The sequence below is a fragment of the Argiope bruennichi genome, chromosome 7 (assembly GCF_947563725.1).
Source record: "Argiope bruennichi chromosome 7, qqArgBrue1.1, whole genome shotgun sequence".
NCBI classification, from domain to species: Eukaryota; Metazoa; Arthropoda; class Arachnida; order Araneae; family Araneidae; genus Argiope; species Argiope bruennichi.
In genome coordinates, this window is record NC_079157.1 from 116,187,640 (window position 1) to 116,206,058 (window position 18,419).

Consider the following 18,419-nt stretch of genomic DNA (forward strand, 5'->3'; position numbering starts at 1 on the left):
AATCCAGTTGGTTCCAAAGATTGTGTAGCATTTTGTTTTATCTGTTATCTTCGACATGATCCCATAAAAAGAAATCACTGAGACAAGACATTGTTTATGTACTACCAATGCCGAAAGCACTGCCAGAACTTAAAGAATGCATTTGTGCAGCCTTCAGAACCATTGACAGAGTGATGTTATAACATGTTTGGAACGAACTGGATTACAGATTGGACATATACTGTGTAACAAGGGGGCCACACATCGGACATATTCCACTGAAAAAAAATTCGTATATTTCTCTTAAAATTCATGTATCACTTACTGTAATATGTGCAGTAGTTTTGAAAATATAATTTTTAAAAATCTTTCCATCATTTGTACCCATCTTGTATAATTAACCAGCATGAGTGGTCGGCCCAAAATTTTCTTGCATATACTCTAATAAATGTGCTATGCCAAAGAACACCTTTGATGATTTTGGCGTATAATAGTTAAGAAATATTAACCTTTGGCATGCATTTAATATTTTTACTTAATCTATCGTGTGATCCTTGGCGAGTTTTTTGGCGATTCATCCCTGGCATACGGTTAATAATATCCAAAAATCGAATATGCGTTTTAGACGCGTTCTTTTCAACCGATTGTAACAAAAATTTGGCACAAAACTACAATTGTAATCACTAAATTACATGCCAAATTATTTCATTGCTTCATACTCATTTCAAATTATTCCCAGCCATTTTTTTTTTTTTTTTAGCTTTACCCGCTTCTGAAAGTATAGACCGACTGATGTCGAACCACAATGTGAAATTTCGCTCAAAATTTGATAGGTGTCTACAATATATATGTTAAATATGTCTCCCAAATCTTATCTATCTAGCTCTCTTTGTTTTGTAGTTATTGTGTTAACTTATATTCGAATATCTGTACATACAGTACTTTCTCTGAATAGAGTTTGCTCTAAATTTGTCAGAATTTAGTGGAAAGACCCTATACCAATTTTCATCCATCTAGTTCAAAGCGTTTTTGAGTCCTCTTTGTCCCAGACAGACATTTTCCAACGTGTTTTTCGAACTCAGGAAGGTCTGAAAGGAGGCGATTCGTCAAAATCTCTGGTTCGAATTTTTTGACGATTATAATACTGTATCCATACTTCCTACACGTGAAAGCAAAAATGCACGTTAAATCGGCCGAATCATTCGAGTTTGATCAAGTTAAACAGAATAATGAAGCTTCTGAGCTCTATGTATTTGAATCAGTTATGGCAATAGTAATAAATGATGTATAAAAGAAAAAAATTAATTGGGCTTGTATATAAGTATCCTAGGTGTCCTTTTAGGTGTCCAATAATAACTATTCCAAAAGGGATGAACCACTAATTAGGAAGTAAAACATATTCGCAGTACAAGGTTGAACAGTTCTGTATCCGAATCAATTTATATCATTATCATATCACAAACTTAACAGTGTGCATATCAAGAAATATTTAATAACATGTTGTCTCAAATTATACTTTAATATTACATTCATCTCCACCCCCCACCCACCCCCATGTAAAATGTGCAATAGTTTTTTTAAAGTAAAAAGAAATTTGATGTACTTCATATAGATATAGATCGTAAATATAAATTGATTCCCTTACAGCAAATGAATTCTAAAAATTACGGAATGCTCCAAAATAGGTGAATATATGTAATCAACACTGAATATTTTTTTAGCATTTTCGAAGGCTTTTCGTAAAGAGGCAAAACAAAAGGAAAACAAATAAAACCTCATTATAGTAGGGAGATTCGATTTAAGTAACATGAAAAGTTAGTTAAAAGCAGAAATATGATGAGAAAAATCTTACTGTAATTTAAAATTAAAAGACAAGAAAAAAAAATCGGAACAATCGTTTCAATAAGGAGAACGTATTTTATACAAAATTGCATTTCTCTATACTATTTGTACACATACAGTATAGCTTCGTGTAGTATGTATACAAATATACATATAATACAACATATATGTATTGTACAAATAAAATTTTACACAAAATATTGTATATTATACAAAATAAGTCGAAATTTTTCCGAACCGATAAATCGATTTTCATCACTTAAAAAGCATTCTTTAAATAAATAGTAAAAATGAAAAAAATCTTTAATGTAAAAATGAAATATATGAATAAAAATATATATATATGAAAAAGTAAAAACTTAAATTGCATGATATACAACATAAATTTTTTTGAGAATTATTAATATTGTTTATCATAAACAATTCTCACCAATTTTAAAGTAACATTCTACCTGATTAAACAATTAAATAAATTCTGGATCCAAAAATTCAAATTATCGACAAAACTTTCCTATTTCTCAAATATTCTCCATATATCATGTTCCTCCACTTTGCCCTATTTCCTATATTACATAAAAAACAGAAATAAAATGAACAGAGAACGAGTTTCGAAGAATTAAAAATTACTAACATACTATATAAACAAAATAATGAAAAATAATTAAAGTACTTTTTAATTTTTACGAATGAATTAGAGGAAACATATTTCTTTTAAATAAAAAAAGGATTTTAATGACATTATTATATTACTTTTTGAAAATTCCATTGTTAGTCAACAAATTTTCAGATATAAAGTAAAGATTATTTGAAGGAAAACGACAATTATTTCATTCTTTTAAGGACACTGTTTTCTAAGGTTTCTTATTAATTTTAATGTAATAAAAGGAAAAAAAGAAAAGGAAAAGATAACTTCATATTCATCGTAAATTAAAGAAATGTGTCTTTCAATGTTATCACTAAAAATGAAGAAAAAGAAACATATTTCCTTGTCACTCTTAACAATAAGTTTACTCATTCGAATTCTTTTATCAATGAAATTGGAAAATTTCCTGTAACATTGAAAATAATGAAAAATTAAACCTTGTCTGTACTTCATTCGTTCGTAGTTTGTTCGATTACTATACTGAAAGACGATTTTCGTATTCAATATTGCAAAACATTTATCGTCATAATATAATTATGAAGCATAGATATATTGCAAAAAAAAAAAAAAAAGATTGAATACTTTTCAGTACATTTTTTGTAAATTTTTTAACAAACAAAATAAAAAATTGATAAAAACTTCATTTGTCTTTTTAATAAAAATAATAGTGACAAAGTAGAACCATTTAAAACTTTATATCTGAGAATTAAAATATTTAATCAATGATATAAAAAAAGAAAAAAAAAAGATTTTTCATAAAAAAAAAAATTGAGTGAAAGATAGAATTTTAAACTGGAAACGATAATATTTTGAAACGAAACAGTTTGCTTGTTGCTTCAAAAGTTTTAAAATTTCTGAGCTTTGATTCAATTTTTATAGGATAACATAACTGCAAATGACAAAATATTACTATATTCTTTTGCATCGAAAAAAATTCATTTACATTTAAATACAACTACTTTCAATAGTTCTAAAGATGATCAAAACCCAAGTAGAACGAATTTAACAAAAATTATCTTTAACTACGCGCTTTTAAAAGTAGCAAATTTTTTAATTTATATACGTTTTGCAATTTTTAATTTCAAGTTAAATATCCATTATTACAAATATTCAGATTATTAAAACAATCTTTTTCTCAAATTCACTTCATTCGTAAGGAACGAAAATTTAAAATAATGTTTTGCCATAGGGAATACACAAGTGAGGAAAAATCAAAACGCTAGTACACTGGGAAACGAGTGAAAAATCAATCATAATATTTTATTTTTATAAATATAAAACTAGTGAAATTAAACAAAATAATGTCAAATATAAGCAAATGTTTAGAGGAAAAAGCGATAAAAAATTATTTCAAACATACTTTTAGATTACCTTTTTAGAAAATAGTAACATAATATTTTTATTTAAGGAGAAATATTAGAAGAATTTTAACGAAAAAAATGTGAAAATCCTGACGCAAATGCAAAATATATAAAAAATGGAAATTATCCAGACAAAAATGCAAAAATCCATAAAAAATGCTAAATTAAATTAAATAATGTATAATGTAAACAAATGTTTGGGAGAAAAAGCAATAAAAATTATTTCAAACATGCTTTTCGATGACCTTTTTGGAAAATAAAACAATATTTTTATTTACAAAAAAATTTAACAAAAAAAATGCACAATATCCAAATGCAAATGCAAAAAAAAAAAAATCCAAGAAATGTAAAATATCCAGACGAAAATGCTAAAATCCAAAAATAAATAAAATAAAGTAAAATAAAATTTAAACTTATATTAAATAATGTAAAATATAAGCAATTGATTGGAAGTAAAAACAATAAGAAATTATTTCAAACGTGTCTTTCGATGACATTTTTGTAAAATAGCACCAAAATATTTTAATTTGCAGAAAAATATTAGAAGAATTTTAATTAAAAAAATTCAAAATATCCAGTAAACTTTCATTTATATTAACATATTTTTCAGCCAAATTAAATGAAAAAATCCATGTTATTCAAAATTACATTAAAACGAAAATAACAATAAACATAGTTACAAAACCACTAACCACTTCGGTTCACAAAAACATGATTCCGATCTGGAAAGAGAGGATAACAGATGAAACATTTCACATCATTCCACCGCTAAAGATTTATGTTTTTGTGTGGGAGTGTATAAAAGAGATTCAACCAACCGACTTTAATTTTCACCGAGCCCATTTCATTTCCGCGGGTGACAGCATCTAGGGACTCCGTTACTCCATTTTCTTGGTGATAAAAAAAGAAAACACACAAAAAAAGCATCCCTTCAATATCTGGCCCACGTGCGTAAAATTTCGGGATTTTAACCAATGGGATCACTTCATCCCCATCCGTGAGATGCTCTGGAAGAATGCGCAACACCAGCAAATTGCAAAAGAGGAATCTTTCGGCCAGGACACACCCACACGAACATCGATATCGGTCAGAAACGAGAATTAAGTCAATGAAGAGTTTTAGGGTAAGAGCGAAGGGTCTCAGAAATACGAACAATGGCAGATTTATTTTGTTTGTTTCAGATTTATTTTGTTTGTTTCAGTAGCTTGTCTCTTCAAAAGAATCTTTAAAAAAATGCTAAGTTTTTAAGGTAATTGAGAAATATCTTTGCTGTATTTTAAACGCGATATTACCAACAATGTATGAAACGCTCGGCATTCTTTTTATAGAATACCAAACCACTTTATAGAATGCCGAGAGTTTTTCAGCCAACATGAAACTTTAAGAATCCCACATTATACAGTTGTATATAACATCTAGGCATTCTACAGAATGCTAAATGCTATTTGAGTAAAGTACGAAAAAATAAGCCATGATAATGCTTTTATGTAAACAGTTCATTATTTTAGAGGCGAAAAAAGTGCATAAAAAATCATTTCCATCATTTTTACTAAAATGGCAGAGGAAAGTATGAATTTTTCTGACAACACTTTGTGAATGATTTCCTTCAACATTTTCGCTGCCATGATTCATGCCTGTGATTCAGATTTTCTTTGCTATCTCAAAATTATATATTCACTTAAGAGATTATATAATTTAGAATATGAGATCTTATATCTAATTAGAATATTTAAAAGAATATCTTCTATTAAGAGAATATCTAATTAGAATATTTAAGAAAATATCTTCTCTTAGGAGAATATCAAATTGAAATATTTATCTTCTCTTAAGAGAATATCTAATTTGGTAGTATTTATGAATCACAGCTGATTCACTCAGTGAACAACGTGTTAAAAAGGAAGATATAAAATAAACATATCATAATATAATATTAAATGATGAGCATGAAATTTGAGAATCACATATTATACATTTTCCCTAGGCATTCTATAGAATGCCAAATGCTATTTAAGTAAAATACAACAAAAATAAGCCATGATAAAGCTTTTACTTAAACAGTTCACAGTTTTAGAAGCAAAAAAGTGCACACAATAGCATTTTAATTATTTTTACTAACATGGTCAAGTAATTTATGTATTTTTTAACGACACTTTGTGAATATGCATCATTGATTATCAAATCACTGCCATGACTCATGCCTGTGATTCGGATCATTATCTAATAAGATACTTACTCCTTTGCTATCTCTTACTTAAGAAATTCTAATTACATATTCTCTTAAGAGAAGAAAATATCTAATTAGATAGCAGATGTGAATCATAGGTGATTCACTCGATGAACATGTTAATACAACTAAACGTAGATATAAACTCAGGTAGGCGTGTTCTACTCATATCAAATTCTATACTGAATGAGAACTTCTGCTATCATCCGAATATAGGTGATATGACAGTCAACGTGTTAAATGTGTACAACAGGTGGCAAAAACTAACATCTCTTCAAAAAGCATGTCATTATCATTTTGATTTAATTGACCATCATATATAATCTCATCATATATTTTTAAAAGCAGGCTCTTTTTCTTGCATTGAAGATGGATTTCATATTTTGAAAGCTTAATATTTAACATTCTATAAAATGCTTAGGAAATGTGTGAAATGTTTCATTTCTTCATGCATTGCCGGGCAGCTTTCGATATTCTATAAAGTGCCGGCTTTTATACACTGATGGTGACAATGATAAAACAAACAAGGGTATTCTCCTCTCAAGTTTCTCACCTATTTACACATTGAGGTATGTTTTGTGTTTAGGTTCGTAGGAAAATAAAAAAAGAATCGAATATAAATTTTGAACCTTTTACTTGATCGGTTGAATCAAAAAGTGGTTATAAATATACAATTTTAGTGCAAGGACTATATATTAAATTTTCTTCATTTATCTTGTTTTTAGCTATCTACATATGACGAGACAAATTGAGGCAGCTCTCTCTTAGATGGATTTAAGCCAAAATTAGACATAGATTTACAGTTAGTTAGTTAGCTATATTAACGTCCCGTTTAAAGCAACACTAGGGCTATTTTGGAACGGACCTCGTAATTTTGATACTCGGTCAGATGACGAGGACGACACCTGCACTGCACCCCCCTCTCCACACCACACCAACGAGAGAACGTTCGGCCCTGACAGATTTATCGTGCAACAGACCCCCTTACAAGTCGGTTCTTCGGTCGAATGGAGTCCTTACCACAGGCTCTCCACAGATTTACAAAATAGATGTGAATGAAGATCACGTATTAAAATTTCTCATCTAGTTTGCTAATTTCAAAAGTAGTCACACTTACATACTACTGACAGTCTACTTTTTCATAGATATAGATTACATTTGATACACATATGCATTCTCTACTAATAAAGCCGCAGGTGAAATTTCGTCTATCTTTTACTTTTTCTCATATTAAATATCACAGAAAAAGTATTGTAATTGTCGAAAGAATTCGACATCGAGATTTTGACGAATCTTCATGTTTAATTCCTCTCTGAGTCCGAAAAATATATTGGTGGAACTACGTATGACTGTATACGAACACAATAACTCAAAAGCATTTTTAACTAGAAGATTGAAATTTGGTATATGATCATTAATCCAAATTTGCAGACTTTTTCAGATTTTGAACTAAATCTATTTAGAGAATGTCTGTCCATCCGAGAACAAGTGAACACATTACAAAACGTAAAGAACTAGATGGATCAAAATCGATTTAATTACAGGTTAACATCTATACGACAAATTCGTATCAAATTTTAAAAGTCAAATTCAGCAAGAGTTTGACCGTCTGTCGGTCTGTACTTACAAACGTGATAACTTAAAAATGCAATAATTTAAATGAAATTTGGTATGCAATCTAGCGGCAGAAATTGCAGTTCAATGCGAAATTTGTTTCTACAGGCTGGAAAAAAAGATGTCAAAAATGTATATTAGGAATTTAAGTACATGTGTGTTAACTAAACGCATCGATTATTTGCCAAAAAGATAGTAAGCTAAATTCAATAAAAACGCTGAGATTCATGTAAATTGCCGATTTTCCCCAATGGCATGCAGTTGATGCATAAGCACCATTTTTCTTTGCTATATGATGAAACGCACAACTCTTATGTGCGAAAATAAAAATCTGAGCATTCATGGTCTTGGCCAATTAGAGAGCGAGCATGCGAGAAAATTTTGGAGACCACTCTCGTTGTTTGATTTATAGGTTTACATTCCTAAGGAGATATTTCTGTTACAGGAATATCGTTCAAATTGGACAAAAGTCTAGGATTTTAATGTTTTAATGTATTAATTGCTTATTGAATTTCATTTGCGTAGCTTGCTGCGTTTTTGAGTAACGGTTTTCACAAAAAGGAAATAATTTCTTATATATATATATATATAGGGCGATTTAAAATTCGCAGATTCCTCAATTCCTCATCATCTTGCTGTCGTATTCGTTTAAAATTACATATTTTCCTTTTGTATAGGTTGAAAATGATTGCATATTTCTCCGTTTTTCAGAGCCGAATTATTATTTCTCCCATTTCCAAAATATTTTTTAAAATTATTTTCTAAGACGAAGGCAGCATATCGTATACAAAAATATATGTATCAAATTTTTTCACTTGAAGGCGTGGGAACGCTTAGGTGGGTAAACAAAATATGTACTTAAAATTTTTCATGGATATCAATGGCTACGATAATTTTTGTAAATATGGAATTATTTTATTCATTTTCATAGCTCGTTCAATGAAATCGAGCAAATGATTCGAATTTATTGAGAGAAAAAACTTATAATTCCCGTCCAAAATGGGCATTTATTATCCAAAAAGTAACTACGTACCAGATCTGGTATTCTAGATATAAGAGTATGTCTTATTGAGAGTACTGACAGTTTTTGTAATACATAATTTTTCGAAAATCCAAACATCGAAAACTTACATAAACTATTACAGACAGCAAAGTAAAAAAAGAAAAAAAAATTTATTACAAAGTAATCGAAGTCAGTATTTTTTTCTAACAAACTCTCAGACGTTTTGCAATTTTTATTAGATTTTTTTTTCAAATAATTTCACACAAATTGTTCAAATTTTTTTAAAAGACATATTTGTTACCTTAAATTCCTTAATAAAAAATGAATAAATTTAACAAAATATATTTACACAAATTGCTAAAATTAAGAAAATAAGATTTTCAATTCGTATTTATATAACTTCATCTGAATGCCAAAGGAAAAGAAAAAATTCAAAAAGAAAAAAAATAAGTTCGATAAAAAATAAATTCTAAGAAAATAATTCAGAAAGTTATATGAGCAAAAATTCAAGAATTAACAAGAGAATATTGTGTAAAAAAAGTATTTATAAATATTTCTTCCTCCCGATAACGAAAAATATTAGTTCAAACAAAATCCCGATTAATTTAAATTACTTTATTGCTAAATGCGAAAATGGGGACAGTGGACTTTAACATAAGCAAAAATCGACAGACACGTGAAATTTTATTTTTATCGTTTTCTCATGAAAAAATATATTTATATTCAACTAAAACAGTGTTATAAGTTACGTTGTTCATTTTGTAAAGAAATCTGCCTTTAATAAAACCAAGTAATAGTTTTCGCTATCGAACACCAATAATAAATATATTCTACCTATTTGTAACACCATCAGAAAACCGACGTGACGGCAGTTCAATTCCAACATGCCATTTAGAATAGAATCAAAGAATAAATTTACGCTAAACACGTCACGTTATTTAGTAATCAACCCTTTAATAAAAGCAAACAGTAACACAAACGCTTCTAATGAAATTAAAAAAAAAAAAAAAAGAAACAACGACCACATAAATTCATTTCCCGGCTAAGTTGAGAGAAGCCTTATTAAAACAGTGTATGTTCCCGGGGAGGAACATGATAAAACAATCAAAAAGTGCTTAGTCCCGTTTCTAAAATGAATTATTTTGGGCCAGCTGTCGCGAAGGAACTGTTTAACCAGAAGCTACAACTGAGGAACGAGGAAAAGAGGAGGTCCGAAAAAGAGGAGGAGGGGTGACAAAAATAAGCGGAAAATATACAAACAATTTTCTTTTTCATTTCTTTTTTTTTATCGAAATAATTCGCAACGCACAGATGAGGAAACGTGAGCAGCTTTACAAGGCAACAGATGGCAATTTTTTCCTTCACTTCGCAATAAATTGTTTATGAATTTTAAGCATATTCCAGTGACTGGGGAAATTGTATACTCATAATTAATTTTCAGAAAGAAGTTTTTATTTTACGGAAATTCAAGAAATAAAAAATAATGTACTAGTTAAAAAAAATTCGACCAACTGATTTTGATAACTCCCTAAAACCTTTAAAATCGGAAAAGGGGGGGGGGGGTATGTTTGTGCACCCAATTCCAAAAAATGCACCTAATTTTGTTAGAGATTGCAATTATATCCCATAAATATAACTATTTTATATTAATGGATACTATAGGATGCTCTTCATAGTTTAATGCAGGACAGATCATTAAGTTTCATAGAATTTTTTTATATTAAACTAAAATCCTTTGTATTTGTTTTTATTTTAAGCTTTATGTTTTGTAACATTAGTATTTGTCGATATGCCGCTTTGAGGAGAGTGTCACGAAGTTCTTGAACTCAAGGTTCCTAACCTCCGGACATAAAAGGTGAATAGAGTAATGCCATGGCAATGAGATTACTTAGTAAGTGCTTGTGTTTAGATAATAAAAGGTATTACTTAGGATATTAACTTATTATTAATAATCTGGGGAAGTTGACTAAGTAAAAAGATTTTACATGAATATTTTTTGGCAAGTTCGATCTATAGTCAAATCGGTTTGGTAAAACTATGACGATGATTTATACAAAAAGATGACAAAGTCTCTTAGCGGTTTTTGATAGTGAAAGGTTATAATTTTCTATTACTTTAATTGCGATGTCATCATTTTTTCAAATAATATTGTTGACAGTTTCTAGTGAAAATCCAGCAAGATTGCAAGTTTAAGATCTTTTTGGAAGTTTTTTTTTTTTTTTTTTTTGAAACAAACCACGACACGTTACTGATTTGCCTATCCGTCACATTTATGTAGTAATATGAGATTATTATAACAGTTTTTAATGTAACAATATGAATCTTGACGTCCAGCATTAGTATTTAAATACGCGTTTGCATGTTTAATCTTGAAGACGATTTATTATGCCATCACAGTTATTACAGCTCAATTTCGGATTCAGAAACCCTCGGCGCTTCTGAGCAAGCGCCAGGAACCGTTTATTTCGTCAAAAATAAAAAAAGAAGGAGGGGAGGTGAGAGGATAGATGAAAGAAGGAGATGTTTACATTTAGTAATAGGATGAACTCATATTATTCGCGGAATTAGGAGGCGTAATAACCGTTCACCTTTCTGCGTACCGCCCCTTATCGAAGTAAAATCATCAAGAAATGCTAGTCTCAGGATTCTTAAACGAACAGTATGCAAATTTGCCGAAAAATAATCAAACAATTAGCCTGTCTGCTTACAGCAACTTTCTATGTTACCTTTATATAAAGGTTCCTATTTCTAACTTAATAAAAACGGATAAAAAGGAACAGATTTCATACCGGGCATGGGCATCTTTTTCGTCTCATGTCATGGTTTCGGAGCTGAAATGTTTTGAGTTCGAATCCAGATGCAAGTGGACCTGTTGCATGTTAAATCTGTGGGGGGTTGAAATCCGCCGGGGGTAGGGGGAACGCAATTCAAAATTACATGATTTGTCTCAAAATAGCTCAGGTGATGCTTCATAGCAGGATATTAATGCAATACATGGTTTGACTTGCAGTACGCTTGTTGCCATTCTTCTTTTTCAGAATCCATATGTTAATTTAAAATCGTTTTCTTTACACTTTTTTCCTTCCTTTTCTCTTTGGATTTTTTCTCCCGCTTTTCCAATCTTCTTTTTCACTTACTTTTAATTATGTCATCATATTCTTTTTTTTTTCAATGTTTCTTTATCAGGGAGGTGGATTAGTCTTTTTTTTTTTTTTTTTTTTTTTGAGAAAATTTTTATTTTATTGTTTCAAAAGTTAATCCTAAGAGATAGATCTGAAATTTGAAGATGCATATAAATATTTAAAGCAGGCATTAGAGCTACATGACTAAAACACAAATGAAGATAAATCGCACAGTAATATGTAAGTTATTTTTTAAAACTAGCTTATTTATATTAAATCAAAATTTACTTAATTTTTTTTCTATTCATTAACAAAAATTATGCGCGTGTTCATAACTTCTCACTAACCATTTCAGCTGGACACTAATTGAGCGCACATGGCATTATCCGTTTCCGAAAATTTTGATTAAAAATTTTAAAAATCATTGTGTTACCTACGTGCTATAACTTACTCCTTTAAAAAACGTTTAAAAATATATACCTTTGGCATATAAAAAATATGATAAATTGTGATTTCACAGACCAATCGAAAATAACATTTTATTCATGCCGATCTTGCAGTCTATTCGAAAATAACACATAATTAATTCCAGTCTCACATGTTCCATGAACAGATTTTCATTGCGAAATATTTGCTGAACCAGAACAGTATCATCCGATAGCGAAAACTGACGAAATCAAGTTTATACAGCTATTTTTCTGCTACAAATTCTCAGAGTATTTCACAAGCAGAGAAAGTTTGATCACCCAAGATAAAGATTTTTAATCTACGCGCATCACACGTTTCTATTTAATAGCGATGTCTAAGTTAAATATTAAAGTTTGCGCAGCTGCCTCTTCATGGTTGCTTCAACGCGTTTCGAAACGCAGAGGACGAAATTAGAATTGGCATTTATTTGCATTTTTAAGTAATGGCATTTGACTTCGCTATTATTGAGTTCACAGTTTTGGCACTAAAAGTCATTTATATTCTTAGCTAAATGTTTCGAATTCATTGAAGGTTTAAAGAATCATGGAACCCTTAATACTTTAAAACACTAAACAATTTAAACCATTAAACGAAAGAGAAGAAAAAACATTCAATTTTAATTAACGTTTCCAAAATTTGCACACTTATAGGCAGCAAAATCACAGAGCCCAAGCAAAAAATATTAATAAAAAATAATTTATCAGAAAGAATTTAAAATTAAAGCTATAAACAATGCTTTTAAGTCTAATTGGACAAAATATCCCGCGCAAAATTTAAAAAATATTATGAGAGAAACTGCCTCCGTATTAAGACAACAATTACACTGATGGGAAATGAAAACTCCAAAAGAAGTTAGTTTAGAGGAATACATTTTGAGTAAAATATTTGTCTAGGTAACATATTTATTCGATTAAACTTTTAAAGTCACAAGTTAAGATACGTCGTTTCAAACTGAGATTATCTTTCAAATGTAAAATGGAAATACTTTAAAAACCGCTGTCATCGCAAAGATTTGGAATGCAAATATGAACACAGATAATGCGGCGAACATGATAGTTTTCTCCTTCAGTATTCGCCGGCATCGGCTGGACGATGGTCCACCCCTGATCATTGCTGCCAACAACCATACGTGTTGGATACATCGCTGTCTATTTTTTCGGCATTATCGGAAAAGAAGACCCATGCCTCGAATTTTATGATATAGTCTCGTTCAAACTGAGTAAACTGCAGAAACTTCACTTTAAAGCCGTGTTCCAACGACCCGTGCGTGTACAGACATGTCACACTTTCCCTCCTTGCGTTTTCCGGGGTTCTTTGATGTCTGTCCAGTAACCCTCACATTCTTAAGATCCTTTTAGTTCAGGTATTTTTGTAGCAGATAATCTGAAAGACAAACAGATAAAATTCCAAAAAAAACGCGTTTTTTGAACTCAGAAAGGTTCTGAAACATGGAGATTTGTCAAAATCTTGAGTTCGAATTTTTTTTTGACGATTACAATACTTTCTTTATATTTCGTATACGAGAAAGTAAAAAATTCCATAGAGAGTAAAAAATACACAAAATAATAATGAAACAATAATATTAAAAATAATAATAAATTATTACATTTTAATAATATAATTATTTCTGATGACATAGAATTCCAGTGAGAAAGATGGCAGGTTCTAAACATTGAATGTAAAGAACCTGCCAGAATGTCATGAATATCAACTTGTTCAAGATAACGAAGTGGAAATCACGGAAAGTGATGTGCCCTTTCTGACACTTGTCTTGTAAGCTGAACATAATTCAAAATCCCGAGGTTTGTCCCCAAACAGACCTCGCATAGCTTATGAAACCAAACTTCATTTGAATTACAAATTCTGCAACTGGTCCGTATAATATGAGCATGAAAATTCGAAATACCTCACGTTTTGATTTTTTAAAAATCCAAATTTTTTCAAATTTGGAAGTTGACTAAATTGGTTTTCTTTCTTTAATTTTTAAATAATTTATTTAAGAAGGAAAAAAAAAACAGAAGAAGTGGAAAAATAAACAGTTTCAAAACTTTCTTGTCACGCACGACATATTTCCAATAATTAGAATCCTTTGATCGCTGTCCAACTTGGCAAGGAACCCAAACGAGTCACGAACATGTCTATTCCTATATCTTATGATATATAGTAACTCTTTCATGACGTCATTCGTCCTTAAACAAATCGGAAGAAAAAACATTTTGTAAGTCAGTTAGACATAAATTTTAATTAATAGACTCAAAAGACGTAGAAAATTTGATTGCTGTATAAAAGAAATATATGTTTCAAAAAAAAATCACCAGAAAATGTAGGTTTAAAAAATATATGGATACTTATAATCAGAAAATTATATATATGTATGTATACAAAAATAATTTGTAAATGAAAACGAAAGCTACAAAATAAATTTTTATGGAGCTATCAGTTCGGCATCTTCATCCACTATATTAAAATAGTAGTATTTGACATAAAAAAAGAAAGGTAGTAGATAAACAATTAGCATTTTATGTAAAATAGAAAAAATCACATCTAAAAAATAGTGCTTTTCATCTCCTATTTTATCGCAATCGAAAATGTAATTGTAATTCCACATTTTAGACCACCCTGAATTCAAAAAATATATTTTTGGAATGATATCTGTCTGTCTGTCTACGTTAAAGATAATGCAAAAATGCTTTGAGCTAGACGAATGATATTAGGTATATAGTCTTTTTCAACAAATACGTAGATTTCTATCAAATTTTAAGCAAAATATGTTTTAAGCAAAATATCGAACAAGCAAATCTGTTTGTTCGGCTGTTCGAATACAAGTTAACAAGACAGCTAACCAAATGAAGAAAGCTAAGAGAAATTCGGTACACACGTTTCTTCTATTGAGTAGATAGATATCAAATTTTGAGCCAAATTCAACAAATAGTTGACTGTCTAAAGATCAGAACATGTTGTTTTCACAAACATGTAAATGCAGTAGCACAAAAACGCAGACTTAAATACGCCAAATTTGGTACGTGAATTTGTGATTATCAGTTTAGTTGCATAAAAATACATCAAATTTTAGTTTCAGTCGTTGGGAGAAACGAGTTGAAAACACAAATTCAGTTTTCGGATACTATTACCGTATACCAGGGATTAATCGCCAAAAAAAATACGCCAAGGATCACACAATACAATCAGTAAAAATGCCAAATTCGCGCCAAAGGTTGATATTTCGTAATTACTATATATGTCAATGCCATGCAAGGCATTCTCTGCCTTACCCAAAGTCTATAATTTCTTACGGGAGGGGGATAACATTTTAATTAGATGTACGTGAGAGAGAGACGAATTAGAGAGACTAAACCGCTCCAGCAGGTTCATACGATGTGACATATAAGTAATTTCTTTTCAGAATGTTTACCCAATTTTGTAGATTATAAAAATCGTATTCATAAGAGAGAAGGCAGCAGGGACGGAAATATTAATAAAAATAGAAACGGAAGTAATTCTGAATCACCCACGGAACTGGGTGGCAGGACAAATGTCAATAATCCGCAAAATGATCGAAAAAGAACAGAAATTGTAATGAAAATATTTTCGGGCAGTGCATTTAAACATACCTTCTTAGCAATAGCAAACCCGAAGAGAAGACACTTTTGAATTTTTAACTTCGATTTATTCCATCCCGGGAGGCATCATTTATGTAAAAGAAGCGATGATGAAACTGACGTCCGTTCACATCGCGATACGGTCACCTTCGATGGTTTTTACTATGAGATTTAGATAGGGATTTCTGTGGCACGTGTAGACTTAGGAAAGAAAAAGTTAGATGTCTTCAAAAGAATATTGCAAGCATTAAAGATTTTTATCCCTTTACTCGGAGTGTGAAAATTCGCAGAAGTAAGCATTATTATAGAACACGTGTACAATTAATTAAATAAAAAAGTGGGAATTGGATCAGAAAATAAGGGAACATTTTAGAATGAAGTTAATGTGGACTAAATTAAGATAACAATTATGAAATTAATTAAATTTTTAATTAAATTAAGATATATATGTAACTTTATTTGAAAAGTAGAAGGCAGGTTTGAAGACATAGACGAGGCGTTGTATTTTTAAATTAATTTTAATATCCATTTTGTGAAAGCATAATTATTTACAAGAAGACGCAGCGCGGCGCAAAAGCAAAAGTAAGAAAGAAGCGCGAAACAAATGATCACTAGTTTTGTATAACATAGGATTTCAAGTCACGCGCCGATGGAATACATATTTTGACCTCTGACAAGGGCACGAAAGTATCACTTTCATTTGTTACGAGTACTGATGGCGCATTAGTTTTACAGAGGAATTAATTAAACCGAAAGTGGAATTGGATCAGGAAATACGAGAATATTTTTAGAATGAAGTTACTATGGGCTAAATTAAGATAAAATCTTGGAAATTAATTAAATTGAAATTAGAATTAAAATATCATTACACACACACACACACAAATATATATATATATCAAAGTGGATAATCTTCACTATCATAATCGTCTATAGCTAAAGCATGCAACCTCTATATTAGTAACTTCATGAAACGTAGAAATGGGTAATTGAATCTGGTGAGATGATATAACTATATTTTAACCAGATGCACAAGATATCATTTTACAAGAAACTGATGTCTTACTTCCAGATTTTAAGTAGCCTGACTAATACAATGCCAGAATGAGCATGAGTCAGGCGAAGCGGTATGAATAAGGGGGAAAACATAAATCTAAAGCTTTTATTGACTTCTCACTTTTCGGAATAATCGTTTTACACATAATGGCACGAATAAAAGGAAGCATTTATTGATTTGCGGGAATGATATCTTCGCACAAGAAATATAAGCAGATGTATTAATAAGGAAAGTTGCTTATAATAAAGCGCTATAGATATACTTCATTTATTATCATCGTCATTGTACTTTCGTTTTCAATACATTTTTTTTAAATCGAAAATTAATAAATGTAAACTGCAGGAAGGAAATGGCCCAGAGATTAAATTATAAAAACTAGATTTTATATCATCAGTTTAAATGTCTTACAGACATTAACATTCACTGTTGAACTTCATTCTCCATTATTTGAATTCATTCTATTTTGACTGAAAATTCTACAATCTTTGCAGTATATTCGTTGCTGAGGAATATAATTTCTGCATGGAATATCATAGGCTAAAAATAAGCCTTGGTATTCTGTTAAAGTCAGATTGGATCCTTTTAAAAAGAAGATATATATATTTCTTAGAATATGAAAATTAAAAAAATATAGTAATAATTTCATTTTTTCATAATTTCTTCCTCTATATGTGAACTATTTATTTTAATTATTTAAAAACTATAATTATTTTATTTCTTTAAAAAAACTATTTTATTTTACATAAAACAATGTATTTATGAGAAAATAAATACATAAAACTGTCAAGTTATAATCAATAAAGAAATTCGACTAAAAATAAATAACTGCATCAATATTACGATATGAGACGAAAGATAAACCAGCAGAAACTGGGATGAATTTGTGAGTGTATCGTGTTGTGTGATTAAATGAAGATAAATATTAGACACTTTAATTTATTATTATTTAATTTATGTTGATAGAAATAATTTTTAATTTCTTTTTTAAAATTAATATCATGTTTTTGACTATTATTATTCTTTCTTATTTTATAAAGTAATATAAAAAGAAAAGAGAATTAAATTTATTCTTAGAACAAATTTCATCTTTCTCAGAGCAAATTTATGAATGAATAAATCGGAAAATAAAAAAAAATTTCAGCGGTTTTTTTCCCCTTCTTTTTACATAAACTTTACATGAAGTACATATTTTTTATTCATTGCATTTCAACAGCGATCCAATTATACCAATTACACACATTATTATTTTGTAACATGCGTTTTAATATTATTTATAATATTATTTTTATAATACTCTGCCGTTTCAAATAATATAATTTCAATGAATTTTTTTAAAGAAATACATTACGAGAAAGGCTTTTAAATGTATTATCATTGATAGAAATTTGGAAAATTTTATACAATAGCATCATAACTTCTTTTTTACATTAAAATGTCACAATTCTTTTTAAAAATATGCAAATTCATAGAAATAATGCACAGTTTTCATAATGATAAGCAAACCATT

At 29.6% G+C, this 18,419-nt stretch overlaps 1 protein-coding gene across 2 annotated transcripts in view; it reads right to left on the reverse strand.

The window, feature by feature from the left end:
* The window catches only part of LOC129975828 (solute carrier organic anion transporter family member 4A1-like), an 82,638-nt gene that overhangs the window by 44,510 nt on the left and 19,709 nt on the right, over positions 1 to 18,419 (reverse strand). The window lies entirely within an intron of this gene.